The 16,504-nt window shown below is 42.0% G+C and overlaps 1 protein-coding gene across 48 annotated transcripts in view; it reads left to right on the plus strand.

Annotated features, from left to right (window-relative positions):
- Positions 1-16,504, plus strand: part of NRXN1 (neurexin 1) — a 1,224,094-nt gene that overhangs the window by 1,001,319 nt on the left and 206,271 nt on the right. The gene's annotated exons all lie outside the window — the stretch shown is intronic.

The following is a 16,504-nucleotide window of genomic DNA, read 5'->3' on the forward strand; positions in this document are numbered from 1 at the left end:
TATTCATTGCTGCAGTCCTCATTAATATGACTCCACAGGGAGAGATTTCTACTTGGAAAAATTAGCCTTTGCTCCAGTTTTGTTTGATGATTTTAGGAGAGCTCTGAAAAGGCATCCTGAAGCCACTGGCAAGATTCTACAATTCTCCATTATCACCTTAGGTAACAGAAGAGAAGGTACTTTTGATTCATTGTCACACATACATATGTGCGGGAAAGAAGCTTCCCTAACAAGTGAGAATAGATTAATGTAAACAAATGGATTTAAAAAAAATCAGAAAGGAATCTTTAATTGGAAATGCATATTCATTTTTATATCCATAGACTTGATAGAATGTGCATACCACACAGAGTTGTTTATGAATACAGCAGCAGCACTGCTTCTTCCCCATAGATTTTGAATATGGGAGGTTCCCTTGAGTGTGTCTCTCTAATCAGATAAACAAAGCAAGTGTTTTCTCCTTTCATTAGTGTTTAATGCTCTACCATACAGAGAAAACAGGCCTTTTGCTTTATTAATACTGACCTCTACAATATCTTATCTAAACTCTGGAGTATGTCTTGCTCGTATAATATCATAATCCTTATACCAAGAGTTTTGGATCTTAACAAATACTTAATGTTAACAATGTGCTTTACTATCATGCATGTATAAAGCAGATTAGCATGGATTATCCTATCCCTCTCTTGCATTTCCACATACCTGTCAGTGTTTATATCTGCATATTTATTGTGGACCTGATTTTCCTAATCGTTACAGCTCTGTAAATCAATCGTAATTTCTATTGACTTCCTCTTGATGGATGTAAATGAGATCAGAATCAAACTAATTCTCTTGTAATTCTGCATCAGCATACTCATAATCAGCCTTCTGATTCAGCCTACTCAGTTTTCCTCTGTTTCATTGGCTACTCATCTCTTCATAATTACCTCCTGTATTCCTCTGACTCAGTGCATCATACTTACGTTTTCCTTGGAAACACCAGGAATCGTTCATGGGCAATGGCCTATACTCCATTACCATATACTTGCCAGTGACCTGAAATCTGCTAGAAACAGCAGCAAGAAGCTGTAGTTCATCTGCTGATGACAACCGCAAAATGTGATGTCTCTGAGATGATGGCAATGGATGGGACGCTCAGAAATGCTGCTTCCATTTTCCCTCCTAATGAGATACACTTCCCCTCTTTTTTCCTTTGCATCGGTGAGATGCACAGACACCACTGAAGAAGATGATGGAAGTGGTTGGCAGATCTGATAGTGACATTCTTTTCTAAGGAGAATAAGGAAATCAATGTTTTAATCATATGTTTACCATGTGAAATTTTTTCCCCCATTAATTCAAAACGAACCTTTAAGGGGGGAGGAGAGGCGTTCTAATGAAACAGATTGATTAGACTATTTAGCCTCAATAGAAAACAAATTATCTTGTTTTGGAAATCTCCCTCTACTGAACACTAATGATTACTGTATGTGCACTGGGGCAATCAGGGCCACAATGGGTACTGGGGGACGGAGGTGGCTTGGATGTAAGCTGATAAACAAAATTGCAGTCACTGTGTAATTGCAAGTAGAGCTGGTTGAAAATTTTCTGACAGATCATTTTTTGGTAGGAGAATACAGATTTGTCATATGCGAGACAGTGCAGAAAGGTGCTGCCCCCATTGAAACTTTGAAAGAAAAATAGAAAAAACCCATTTGGATAAGGTCAAAAAGTTCCACTTCAAACTTTTCAGAATAAAGCATTTCAATTGTCCACATGAAAACCACTTTTCATTTCAAATATTTTTAAAATTGTATATATTAAAATTTAAAAGGGCAAAATTGGAAGGAAACATTTCAGTGTTTATGAGAATGAAATGTTTGAGTTGACCTGCAATGACACTTTTTTGGAAGTTTGGTTCGCAGGAAATTTCAGGGTTTTTTTTTTTTTGGTTTTTGTTCTGTTCTGGAATGGAAGGATGCTCTTTTGGCTAAGACTCTGGGATGGGAGTCAAGGGAACTGGGGTGAAATCCTGACCCCTTTGCAGTTAATGGAAGTTTTGTCATTGACTTCAGTAGGCCAAGGATTTTGTCACTGGTTTCTGTTCCTTATTCTGCCTCAGATTTTCTGTCTGACTGTGGGCATTTGGGCTTCATTGGTAAAATCAGGAGAGTTCAACTGACTAAAGTTCATAAAGCACTTTGAGCTCTTTAGTGGGAAAGGTTATATAAGTGAAAAGTATTCTGAATAAGCTAGTAAGCAGTTGACCCATTTGGATAAGTATTGGTGGAGATAAGTTTCTGTGGTGTATAAACTATTATGTTAATCAGAACCTAAAATTTGTAATTTTTTTTTAACTTCCTTTTATTTTATAATTAATTAATTAACTGTAGATGTTTAAAGACAAAGCCCATGGAAATGCTTATATTGTGATTACCATGAGTATTTGGCAAAAGTAAATGAGACTTGTGTGCCTAAGTCACTTGGGCACTTTTGAAAGTGTCCCCACCTTCCCTACATTTGAGTCTGTATCTCTCCAACTCTCCATAGGGAATGCAGCAGAGCCACACTAATAACGGGGTGCGGGAACCATTGAAATTACTGAATTTTGTAAATTAGCAAGTATGGGCCTAATTGGCCTGATCTAACTCCCACTAAAGTCAATGGAAAGACTCCCATTGAGTAAGAAGTTGGATCAGAGCATTATTAAATAAACAGAGTAGAAAAGCAAAGGAGACATTACAGAATTAATTTAGTTCATTTCATATGGATAATTATATTGTATTTCAAATAAATGTTAGTTTATGATATTTCACAAGGTCTCTTACCACACACACACACACACAGTAGTCCAAATCTGATAACCTTCAGGGTATATTGCAAATACATCACAAATAAACTACTGCTGAAGTTAGGGTATCTTTAAGTTATGTCAGATTCCTAGAACGCCTTTTGATTTTACACATTTTTCCAAATCTAAATACATAAGTGTGCCAGTAAATGTAGTATAGTTTATAAAATTAATGATGTCTTAGTATTATGGCACCTCACAATTAAATCCTTGTGGAGAGGAGGGGAATGGCAGACAGTTTGGGGAAGAGGAAGTGCTCCAGGTAGCAAAGTGAGGATGAGCAAGCATTTGCCATATAGAGTGGATTGATGATTTCCTACTTCCACCCCACAATCCCCTCACAAAGCAAGCTTTTAACACTGGAAAAAGTCAGCGGACCACACATTGCTCTTTGTTAATCACAGATGCACACACATCCTAATGAAAATAATGCAAATGTTTATTTTTGTAACAGCCCAAGTGAATATTAAGAATAAATTGGGTTATGAAAGATGATTAAGTGTTCTTATTGCATACTAGAACATTTAAAAATCTTGGTTTTTTTCTGTTAGATACATAGTCCACTAACAAGACAAAGTATTTTTAAATTTGGATCACTGAAGATTTCACAGTGCTTTCCTCTTGTAACCTTTCATCCCTCCTGGTAGGACCAATTTTGCCATTTTTTAAATATTAATGACAGCAAAAGCATGCATTACAACTTTTGTTGTCTCTGTGCTTGCTCCCTAATGCCTTACACATGCTTGGAAGATTAGAAAGGAAGCCCTTATCTAAAAGAAGAAGCTTTCAATTTCATTTATGCCTTCGCTCAGCAGGGGGATTTAGGCTTGCATTTAATTTTGGCCTGTATGTATGGCTGCAGAGTAAAAAGTTCTGCGGTATGAATTTTATCCTCAGACACTTACAGATACATACTATTGACTTGTGTGACAGGTCATGACTCACCACTGCTGGCCCCTCCTGCTGGTTGCTCCAGGAATTAGCTCTTGTCACCTGCAGAGCACCCTCTGTATATGGTGTCTCGCCCATTGTCTGTTCTGCTGGTTTGGGAACCACCTTGATCCCAGCTCGGCAGTGTCCACTTCAGGACACTGCCCTCCAGCAGTGCCCACTACTCCAGTCTCACCCCCTTCCGGGGGGCAAGGGGGGGGAATAGCAACAGTCCTTCAGCTTGCACCTGCCTCAGTGGCTAACCACAAACCCGAAGTCTAGCCCTCACCTCAGGGCAAGCTGCAGTCTGTCTTGGCCACATTCCTCTGTGGCGAGGTGCAGTGCAAGGGTGGGGAGAAGGGGAGGACACAGACCCACCAGCTACTCTGAGTCCTAACTCAGGGACCCTCTAGCAGCAGCCTCTCTCTGCTCTCTTTCTCTCCCCTCTTGTCCACCTATCGTCCCTGGGCCACTTCCCCTTTAACCCCGTGCACCTTCTCAACCCTTTTTAATAGGGGCCGCAGCCTGGCAGGTAACTGGGCCGGAGCTCTCCTCTGCTCCCCCAAGCCTGCCCAGCACTGCTCTGTCCAAGGTGCTACCTCCTCACCTCTGGAGGCAGTCCTCCTCCCTTGCTAGTCAAGGAGAGACTGACCTCTCCTTTGCTAGGCAGCCTCTATATAGGGCCCGGCCCGGCCCTGATTGGTTGCCTCTTCCTTTGCCCTGATTGGCTCTCCACAGGCCTTTGCTGATTGGCTGCTAGTCTGCGCAGCCACTCTGGCCTGTTCCAGCCCTTTTTCTCATGGGGTGGGGCAGCTGCCCCACTACAACTTATAAATGAGAGAGGGGTGGGGGGGAAGTTAGCAGTGCATTTACTGCTCCACATTTACTAGTTGCAATAAGACAGTTGACACTGTGTTGAGATCTAATCAGGAAATGTGACTGCAGCTCAGTTTCTTCTAAGGCTATATCTACACTTGCGACTGAACAACAAAACTTTTCTCTTTCAGTGGTGTTAAAAAAACCACCCTCCCTCCCCCCGCAAAAGATAAAAGTTTTGCCGATGACAAGCACTGGTATGAACAGCGCTTTGTCAGCAGGAGCGCTCTCCTGCCAACAAAGCTAAGCCCACTCATTGGGGAAGGAAGTTTTTTGTCGGCAGGAGAGCCAACAAACAGCAGCTACAATGCACGCCTTTTAGCGGCACGGCTGTAGCAACACATGGGAGATCCACAGTGGCAGGAAAATGAGACAATTCTAAAATGTTCTTCTCAAGAATCATGACAGGTTTCAGAGTGTTAGTCCTCATTTTTTTTCAAGAATCATGAAGAGCTTCAAGAGTCAGGAAGGCCTTAGAGCTTGCATGTTCCAGCAGCTGTGGGGTGATTCTTCAGGATGAGAAACAGTTAGGCAGCTTTTGCGTTACAGTGACTTAGTGTGTGTGTATGTTTGGACTCAACATGGGTCAGGTTGTGCTTGTTTTACCTGCATGTATATTTCCTCTGAAGTACCTGGGGCCATACATCTCAGTAAGATGAGGAGAACTGGGCAATTACAGTAGAGAAAGAACATTTCTTTACATTGTGCTGCAGCCGTTGCAGAACTTTGAAGCCTAGTTTTTTATTCTGCTCCCCAATTGTGAACCTATCCCCGATGGTTCATTCTGTCACATGAGGAGGAGGAGAAAACCCATGTCTGGGTTTCCTTTGCAGAATATTGTTTGATAACCATTTTAGAAGGGCTACATGCTGCCCCAAGCCCCATTTACATTGCTGGACCTTTGCTGACCCTTCTCCTGCCTACCGCTTGCTTATATCAGAGAATGAGAGCACACCTACTGGCACTAGAGTGAGGTAGACACAGTGCTTCCAACTCAATTAACAGGCCTGTGCAGAATGGATGGGAGATCCCCTAAAACCATTCATTTTTTATTGTTTAGGAGAGGGGAACAGAAAATGGGCTATGGTTGGGAGGGAGAGAACACAGAACCCCTTTTCAGAACCCTCCCTCCTATCAGAACTAAACATGATCAGCATTTCACAGCTGATCATAACTCTACTCTGGGAAGGTCAGGGAAAGCTATGACCTTGAAGCAGCTTGCTCTGCGGCTGCACCATGCTCTCATGACTACACGCACATTTGTGGCATATTCCCAAGTCAGGCACTGTTTAATTTGCTTCAGTTGTGTACCAGTATCAGAGTTGTTAACAGGTGGGATCTGAACCATTACAACAATTCCTTGCAATGATTTGGGGAGGGGACAGAAGGGGAGGAAAGAACAGCTTTGACCCTACATAGCCTTCCAGTGAAGCAGAATTCAGAGAATAAGGTACGGTAGCTTCAGAGTGTTTCTGAGTGTGTCTTTATATAGGTGGGAACAAAACCCTCTATATTAGTCTGTCATAGAATCATAGAATCATAGAATATCAGGGTTGGAAGGGACCCCAGAAGGTCATCTAGTCCAACCCCCTGCTCGAAGCAGGACCAAGTCCCAGTTAAATCATCCCAGCCAGGGCTTTGTCAAGCCTGACCTTAAAAACCTCTAAGGAAGGAGATTCTACCACCTCCCTAGGTAACGCATTCCAGTGTTTCACCACCCTCTTAGTGAAAAAGTTTTTCCTAATATCCAATCTAAACCTCCCCCATTGCAACTTGAGACCATTACTCCTCGTTCTGTCATCTGCTACCATTGAGAACAGTCTAGAGCCATCCTCTTTGGAACCCCCTTTCAGGTAGTTGAAAGCAGCTATCAAATCCCCCCTCATTCTTCTCTTCTGCAGACTAAACAATCCCAGCTCCCTCAGCCTCTCCTCATAAGTCATGTGCTCTAGACCCCTAATCATTTTTGTTGCCCTTCGCTGGACTCTCTCCAATTTATCCACATCCTTCTTGTAGTGTGGGGCCCAAAACTGGACACAGTACTCCAGATGAGGCCTCACCAGTGTCGAATAGAGGGGAACGATCACGTCCCTCGATCTGCTCGCTATGCCCCTACTTATACATCCCAAAATGCCATTGGCCTTCTTGGCAACAAGGGCACACTGCTGACTCATATCCAGCTTCTCGTCCACTGTCACCCCTAGGTCCTTTTCCGCAGAACTGCTGCCCAGCCATTCGGTCCCTAGTCTGTAGCGGTGCATTGGATTCTTCCATCCTAAGTGCAGGACCCTGCACTTATCCTTATTGAACCTCATCAGATTTCTTTTGGCCCAAACCTCCAATTTGTCTAGGTCCTTCTGTATCCTATCCCTCCCCTCCAGCGTATCTACCACTCCTCCCAGTTTAGTATCATCCGCAAATTTGCTGAGAGTGCAATCCACACCATCCTCCAGATCATTTATGAAGATATTGAACAAAACCGGCCCCAGGACCGACCCCTGGGGCACTCCACTTGACACCAGCTGACAACTAGACATGGAGCCATTGATCACTACCCGTTGAGCCCGACAATCTAGCCAGCTTTCTACCCACCTTATAGTGCATTCATCCAGCCCATACTTCCTTAACTTGCTGACAAGAATACTGTGGGAGACCGTGTCAAAAGCTTTGCTAAAGTCAAGAAACAATACATCCACTGCTTTCCCTTCATCCACAGAACCAGTAATCTCATCATAAAAGGCGATTAGATTAGTCAGGCATGACCTTCCCTTGGTGAATCCATGCTGACTGTTCCTGATCACTTTCCTCTCATGTAAGTGCTTCAGGATTGATTCTTTGAGGACCTGCTCCATGATTTTTCCAGGGACTGAGGTGAGGCTGACTGGCCTGTAGTTCCCAGGATCCTCCTTCTTCCCTTTTTTAAAGATTGGCACTACATTAGCCTTTTTCCAGTCATCCGGGACTTCCCCCGTTCGCCACGAGTTTTCAAAGATAATGGCCAAGGGCTCTGCAATCACAGCAGCCAATTCCTTCAGCACTCTCGGATGCAACTCGTCCGGCCCCATGGACTTGTGCACGTCCAGCTTTTCTAAATAGTCCCTAACCACCTCTATCTCCACAGAGGGCTGGCCATCTCTTCCCCATTTTGTGATGCCCAGCGCAGCAGTCTGGGAGCTGACCTTGTTAGTGAAAACAGAGGCAAAAAAAGCATTGAGTACATTAGCTTTTTCCACATCCTCTGTCACTAGGTTGCCTCCCTCATTCAGTAAGGGGCCCACACTTTCCTTGGCTTTCTTCTTGTTGCCAACATACCTGAAGAAACCCTTCTTGTTACTCTTGACATCTCTTGCTAGCTGCAGCTCCAGGTGCGATTTGGCCCTCCTGATATCTTTCCTACATGCCCGAGCAATATTTTTATACTCTTCCCTGGTCATATGTCCAACCTTCCACTTCTTGTAAGCTTCTTTTTTATGTTTAAGATCCGCTAGGATTTCACCATTAAGCCAAGCTGGTCGCCTGCCATATTTACTATTCTTTCGACTCATCGGGATGGTTTGTCCCTGTAACCTCAACAGGGATTCCTTGAAATACAGCCAGCTCTCCTGGACTCCCTTCCCCTTCATGTTAGTCCCCCAGGGGATCCTGGCCATCTGTTCCCTGAGGGAGTCGAAGTCTGCTTTCCTGAAGTCCAGGGTCCGTATCCTGCTGCTTACCTTTCTTCCCTGCGTCAGGATCCTGAACTCAACCAACTCATGGTCACTGCCTCCCAGATTCCCATCCACTTTTGCTTCTCCCACTAATTCTACCCGGTTTGTGAGCAGCAGGTCAAGAAAAGCGCCCCCCCCTAGTTGGCTCCCCTAGTACTTGCACCAGGAAATTGTCCCCTACGCTTTCCAAAAACTTCCTGGATTGTCTATGCACCGCTGTATTGCTCTCCCAGCAAATATCAGGGAAATTAAAGTCACCCATGAGAATCAGGGCATGCGATCTAGTAGCTTCCGTGAGTTGCCGGAAGAAAACCTCATCCACCTCATCCCCCTGGTCCGGTGGTCTATAGCAGACTCCCACCACTACATCACTCTTGTTGCACACACTTCTAAACTTAATCCAGAGACACTCAGGTTTTTCCACAGTTTTGTACCGGAGCTCTGAGCAGTCATACTGCTCCCTTACATACAGTGCTACTCCCCCACCTTTTCTGCCCTGCCTGTCCTTCCTGAACAGTTTATAACCATCCATGACTGTACTCCAGTCATGTGAGTTATCCCACCAAGTCTCTGTTATTCCAATCACGTCATAGTTCCTTGACATCACCAGGACCTCCAGTTCTCCCTGCTTGTTTCCAAGGCTTTGTGCATTTGTATATAAGCACTTGAGATAACCTGTTGATCGCCCCTCATTCCCAGTATGAGGCAGGAGCCCTCCCCTCACCTGTCAGTATAGTACATGCTGCTTAATGAGATTTACAGCAGACTCAGAACTGCTGGTTCCATTTTTTCCAGGCGGGGTGTCTGGTGTGGTGGACTTTTTCCTAGGTGTCTCTTAAAGATGCTATAACCTATCGAACTGAGTTCATCACAATACAAGCAGCCAATCCTACTAACGAAGCCAGAACTGAGATTTCATGCTACCCCTCCTTTCCACTTTTCACTTTTGAAACTGAAAGTTGCATGTGGCAAGTGAAAATGCACGTCCCCTGTTGCAATTCCAGATGACCAGGGTAGAGCCCTGCATGGGAGTATTTTTTAATCCCACTCCCATCCTGCCCTGTAATACCCACTCCCACCCACTCCTGCATTGTTTCTTGCATTGTTATCCCAATTCCACCTGCAAAAACCTTAAGAACCTGCAAATCCCTCGAGAGAGACAGATTCCCCCACACTGCTAAAAAAAAAAAAAAGAAAGTCAGTTAATATAGTATATATGTAAATGGAATTCAGGCACAATTTTTACCACTAAAAGAATAAAACAAATATTGCTCAAACCATGTTAAAAATACATTAACTCCTGTTGTAATAAACATCAAATCTCTTTCTATCCCTCACTTAAATTTAAGTATTAAAACCTTTATTTTAAAAAAAAACTTGCTTTATATTGCTGAGATTTTATTTATAACAAACTGTCAAGAGAGTTAGTGTTTTCCTGCAAATTAACATAGTCTGTTTTTTTGCCCACCCAATCCCACCCACAACAAAGTACAGTTTACCTGCTCCCACTATTATAGCAGTGGGTCAGTGAGACCTGCAGGATCCCAACCTCTCTGCTGGGCTCCAGACCAGGAATCACATCTCCAAACCAATGAGCATGGAGAGGTGGGGGAATCAAAAACTACCCTCCCAATCAATTTTGTATGAACTCAAGAAAGGACAAACTAAATTATTTTTTTTTAAAGAAAGGTCACATTTTCTGTTATTGCTCCACTTGCCCAGCAATAAAATAAAGATCAGATATATTTCTCCTTTCTGTAATTTGTTTCCAACAAAAATCTAAAACCTCAATTTTGATTATTGCTACTGGGAATCACATATGTTACATTTTATCTGATGTAAAATTGGTTGAAGCAGTTTGAAATTGACCACATTAAACTTCTGAGTGTCTTAACCAGAGAGATTTGGACTTCAGCTTTTCCCAGAATGGCTATGCTAGCAAATGCAGCTTGCACATTTTTGTCACGTACCAATAGAAACTTACAGCTGAAGAAAGGTTAAAAAAAATCAATAGTTTTTCATGACTGCCTGAAGCTTTATGATTTGGCTCACTGAGTTGGTTAGAACTGCTCATTGAAGCTATTTCGGTGGTAGCAAGAAGGCATAAAATAGACTCTTGCAGCAAACATTATCCACATTGAATTGTTCCTTTCAAGTCTATATAATATGAAATGATTTTGGAAGGGTATAATCATTTAATACTTGCCCTTCCATTCTGTCTTTATGTTCATATTTGTTACTTTGCAATTATTTACTTTATAAAGCAAAGCAAATAATTGGCAACAACCAGCCTTCTAAAATGACTGCCTATGAGAACAGAAAAACAATTGTTACTCATGGTGCTATTTCTACTACCCAGTTTTGTCATAATTTCATGAAAGATTTCTTTATGTGGAGTATTAATTTAGTAATTCTATAGATGCTGATATTTAGTTAAGCATTTTGGCACTGTACTGCATGAAATATGTTATCTAATATGAATATGTAATATGTAATTTAATGTGATGTATTATTTATTAATTATTATTATTATTATTATTATATATAGTGCTTAAGTATATCTATATCTGTTTTTCTGGAACAGAAAAAGAGCTTAGATTTAGCTGTCAATAATTCAGTATTATGTATGTACACTAACTTCCTTTTCAGGCCAACTAAGCACTGTGATAGGATACATTAAAACAGCAGGCAATTTTCCACTTATTGCAGTATCCCTCCTGGCATTTGTGCATGTCAGTTCTGACAAAGTACACAAGATTCTAAAGTTTTCAAAGATTCCAAGAGCACTTGCCATGGTCAAAGTCTATTGAACTGACTGTGGGCTTTTCTGCTCTGCTCCCTATGGGGTCTTTATCAGGTACCAGGGAGATGGAGTGAGCTCTCACTCTGTTTTGGCAGGCAGTGTAACAAGAAGAGAGCATTGCCGTGGCAGGTAGAACTAATGAAAGTTAATTGCTAATTACAGCTCAAATGGAGGAGGAGACTGCTTTCCCTCCAGCAGAAAATGTTTCAAATGCATCCCCTCTCCTTGATTAAGGAGGAGACGTTTTTAAATTGTTCAGTCTGGCTGGCTAAAAAAACACTTGGAAAGGAGAAGCCTGTGAGTGTGTAGTAATGACTCCTTACATTTATAACAGCTTCCACATTCAGCCTTCGTTTAAGCCTGGATAACTTCATTCAAGTCAAATGAGTTGCAGCCTCCTACTCCTGGGCTGAATTTGACTCTGAATGTGCAAATGTTGCTGCATTTCTCCCTTGCACTGGAAGGAACATGTCCCAGTCAATAGTAACTTTCTTCCAGGTTTCCGCCATAGGAGCTTGTACACCCTCTTCAACAATATCTGCGGTGTATTCAAATCTACCACCAGCTTATGAAATACTGGAAGGAGTGGTAGATCACCTCTCAGGACATACAGTTCTGATCTCACAGATTGCCTGGATCTGGGCTGCTCTGGGGGTCATTATGGCCCCTGTACCATTTACAGCATCTCTGGGGCTACTTGTACTTACAATAACCTTACCTGCGCTGCTTATGGGCTGCTCTGCAGCGTGGAATTGCTGGAGTGAGAAGCACGCCAGTCACACTCCCTTTCTCTTCCCCATCTCCCCATTGTGACAAGTGTTGTGAGGAATGGAAATACAGAGTGGGTCAGGTCCAGGTAGCTCCTGTGCTAGCAATAATCCCACAGGAGCCACTCCATTTCTTATTTCAGAGTAGCAGCCGTGTTAGTCTGTATCCGCAAAAAGAAAAGGAGGACTTGTGGCACCTTAGAGACTAACCAATTTATTTGAGCATAAGCTTTCGTGAGCTACAGCTCACTTCATCGGATGCATTCAGTGGAAGAACATCTCCTATGGCTCCTATAGGCTGCAGGAATAGTGTCAAGGGAATGCAGCAGGGGCTGGTTTCTGTCCCACATTGTAGATTTTGAATATTCATGGTCAGAAGTAACATTTCTTTGATTGAAATTCTGCTCTAAGTATTGAAGGTTGAAAGGCATTCCTGCTTCTGCCTGCCTCCAACCTTTTCCCTCCACTACCATCCAGCCAGCCAAGATTTCCTTGTCCAGGGGGAATGCGAGAGTCATTTTACAGCAGCACAAAGCAGTTCAGCCCAGGGGCTGAAGGTCTGGCTAAGAATATTTGCTGTGATTTTTGTGTCCAGTGTTAGATTTTTGTGTCCTGCATTCATACAGAGGAGGGAGATGGAATTGCAAAGTTCCGGTCCCAACTCCATAACTGACTCTGTGAGGCCTTAGGCATGGCCTATAACCTCTCTGTGCCCATTTCCCTGGCTGCAAATGGGGCTGTGGACAATTAATTACCTGTCTCCAAGGGTTCTTCTGAGAATTAATCAGTTCTAGTTAGTACAAAACTGTGATGGTACTAAGTGCTAAATATTATTGCTGGTTTTATTTAATGATTATAAATTTGTTTGCAAAAATCTGAAGTGGAGCTTAGAGTGAAAAGTGCCTCTGCATGAGTGTCTTTGTGGGGTTCCAAATCTACATGTCAGTGACTTGTAGAACATGGATCCACAATTTAAGGCGAGTTTGGACTGAGCTGTGAATCAATTGCTCTACGGAGAAATATGTTCAATCACAGATATTAAACAAGGAGTAAATTAAATTGGTTAGCATTGAAGTTGACCCTAATTAAGGCCTTTTTTTCTAGAAAAATAATTCATTAGAGACCCACATTATGGTTAACACTCTGTTAATTGCAGGCAAAGCATTATCTGATTTTATTGTTACAGTAAGATTTGTAATAAATAATGTTGTGGAGGGGGTCAGTACTGAAACCAACACATTGAAATTTGTAAATTAAAACATAATTAGTTGCTCAAAAATCAAACATCTCCAGAACTCAAGAACTTGTATCTCTGCTAGCTTCACACCATTATAGTTTGTTATTCACATACCACCCAAAGTATGCTGGGTGTTTTACAAACAAATTAGGAAACAAGGTTCTTGGCCTGCAGAGCTTACTGTTAGTATGATTTAATATTTACATTCTGCCATCACCCAGATGCACTCAGCGTCAACACACTGTTTTGCTAGGTGATGTACAAACATCGTGGTAGGTGTGGTCCCTACCCTGGAGAATGTACAGACTAAAGTGACAAATAAATTAAGGATGGGGACAAGTCTTATGAATCTACTTTGTTTGTTTGTTTGTTTGTTTGCTTTCTCCCTCCCTCCCTCATATTCTCAAAACAAGTGAGTTTTAGGGAGTAATTTGAAGGAAGAGACTGGGGAACTGGTTTTGGGAGGAGAAAAAGATATACAGTTATATGAGAGACAAAAGGAAAGTCCTTTGCTTGTAAATGTTTAGTGGAGAAGAAACTTAGATTTCGATACATTGTGTATTCTGAAGTCTCTGCAGTCCCTGCATGACAGAATGGGTGCATTATCTGCAGGGTACTCTGCCTGAACACTCTCCCACAATGTTAAGGGTAGTACAAGGAAATGGGAAGGTGCTTATTGAGTAGAGCCATTAATCCCAACTGTTCTTTGCTGTGGTGAAAAGTCTGAGAGACTTGTTAGCAATTGCACAAATGAAAACAGAAGTGATGGACAGCCAAAACAGCACATCTTTCACTTTGACTAAGAAAGCGTTTGTTGCACGTGATATTCTCCAGTTGTACTAATGCCTAATGAGACTGTTAGAAGGACAAAAAGTGGTTTGAAAAAAACACATAATTAGAGGGTGGAGGTTGCACTACCTAAAGTTATCATATTTACTGGAGGAGGAGAAAAGGAACACACACACCTGGCTTACCTGGTGTTGCACCACAACCAGTGATGAGCTGCCAAAAGCTGAAATACTGATTCCTTCAGTCGCTCCGGGTCTTTGGCGGCACTTCGGCAGCAGGCCCTTCAGTCGCCCCGGGTGAGTAAAAATTAAAAAGGGACTCTCAGGGGAGCCTACCCAGTCGAGAGTTCAGGTGGGCCAGATAGGACGGTCGCGCGGGCCGGAGTTTGCCCATCCGTTTAAAAACCGGTTCTAAACCGGCTTCAGAATTTAACAACCAGTTCACGCGAACTGGTGCAAACTGGCTCCAGCTCACCACTGGCCACAACTGTTTTGCGCCTAATGCGCTTGGATAAAATTACTGAAGAGAAGTTAATTCACCCATGTCAAAATCTGACCTCTGTAATGCTGGCAAAGTCAGTGAGACCTCAGGTGATCTGCTACACAGCAAAAAGTCATTTAAATTTCAGCTGCCGGAGGGCTGCTTAAATTGCACACCCAATTTTTGCAGGATATTTAATAAATCTGAAGAGTTGGGTTTTTTGTAATTTGCTCATTTAGCCCATTTCTACTTGCAGTTCTGCTTTTTTGCCTTCTCCCTTATAAACATGCCCATTGCCTGCCCAGCTTTCTGCACATCTCCATCCCATGCCCCTGAACCGTTAACTAAGTTACATCCATTCTGGATGTCCAAATCTGCGGATGCTTAACTGAATAACTTCACTCATGAGAGTAATTTAATCAAGGTGAAAGGAGCTGTTGACATGAGTAAAGTTATTCATATCTCAAAGTGTTTACGGGCGTGGATGCAGATCAGTAGAGCTGCCAAAAGGCTACTTGGTATTTTTGGGGTGAGTGGCAGGCGGAGAGGTAAGTAGGGGAAGTTTATTTAGTTGTTTTGCTATTTACACTGGATGTTTGTTTGTTTGTTTTTGACATGAAATCCAGCCTTTTCTTTTAAACACCATCAATAAACAACACTGGGATACAAGTGAAAAGCAGTTAGATCCCTGGATGCAGTTAAAACCTCCAAAAAGAGCTCTAAATCTCATCCAGTGTAGCCAGAATGTTAATGCAAATCATTAGTACAGGGTGTTTGCACCACCAACTAGTCAACTGTTTGCTGTTTAGTCCTTCTTCCACATTCTAATATATGGAGATAGGATCAGGAGATGGAGCTCTTAAAGGGGTGGTAACCCTAATCATAGAGGACCTGAATCTGATGTTTCTTACACCATTTTTATAGTTCTGTAACTGCACTGACTTTAGTGGGGTTACTTCTGATTTCTGAAAGTGTGAGTTAAGAATCAGACATGTAATACTGACAAGTATATCAAACGAGATGGGGAGAAATTTAAAAAAATTGCAAAAATTCTAGATGTCTGGTCTGGACTGTAAACAAGGTTAGAATAATGCCATGTTCATGTTTTTTTTCTAGTTAGCTAATAATTACCCCCATTTGAAAATTGAGTAATTCCTAACAATTAAAAATCCATTGAATTATATTAGAGAGGAGCAAATTTCAAATAAGAGGATCACTTTATTTAATCTCCTTATGCTCTCCGAAGGTACAGTATATCTTTGCATTCCTGGCTGTTCATCTGTACATTGCTCTGTGTGTTATGACACAGGCATTTATCTCCTATTATAGATTTTTAAGTGCCACTATGTTGATGATTATTATAATACATTCTGGGACTTATCCGGCAAGATGCTGAGAGTCCTATTGAAAACAGTAGGAGTTGGGAGTGTTCAGTACTTCAGAGGGAGGCACTCAGCGCTGTACAGGACTGAACTCTCTGTTTCAGTGGCATTCTGTGTGAAACTCTCCTATTGCAGATTAGAGACGTTTGTTCAGTTTGCTCCAGGTTAGCCTTTTCTATCAGACATCTGATAGGTCTTTTATAAATGCAATTAAGTTTATTTGTAAACTTGTTACGTATTGAAGAACATACTGTCAAATATGTGTTCATGCTATTCACCATGTTTTGTAAGGCTTTCTTTCCATCATCCAAGCAGCTGCAAGGGTTTATGATTTTCTACACCATCTTTTTCATGTCCTCATGGCAAAACTTGCCTTCTTTTTCCTTGGCTTTTTTTTTAAGATCACAAGCCAATGTCATTCTAACCTTGGGGACTGCCAGCAGCAATAGCAGAAGAAGAAGTAAAGGCAGTTGTAGTCATCTGGCATCTGGTTTTGCTTTTTCCTCCTAGCTACCAGTTGGATTTAACAGGCCAGTCAGCTAGCGCTGTTTGAGTTACATGTATTCCAGCATAGTAGTTCATGAGTTACATGTATTCCAGCATAGTAATTTTTACATTCTGTCCTTAATTAAGTGAGCAAAAGAAGCAAGATCTCCTATTGTAAAACCAATAATAGAATACTCCATTCTGTGTATTTCAG

Source organism: Chelonia mydas, chromosome 3 (genome assembly GCF_015237465.2).
Source record: "Chelonia mydas isolate rCheMyd1 chromosome 3, rCheMyd1.pri.v2, whole genome shotgun sequence".
Classification (NCBI taxonomy): domain Eukaryota; kingdom Metazoa; phylum Chordata; order Testudines; family Cheloniidae; genus Chelonia; species Chelonia mydas.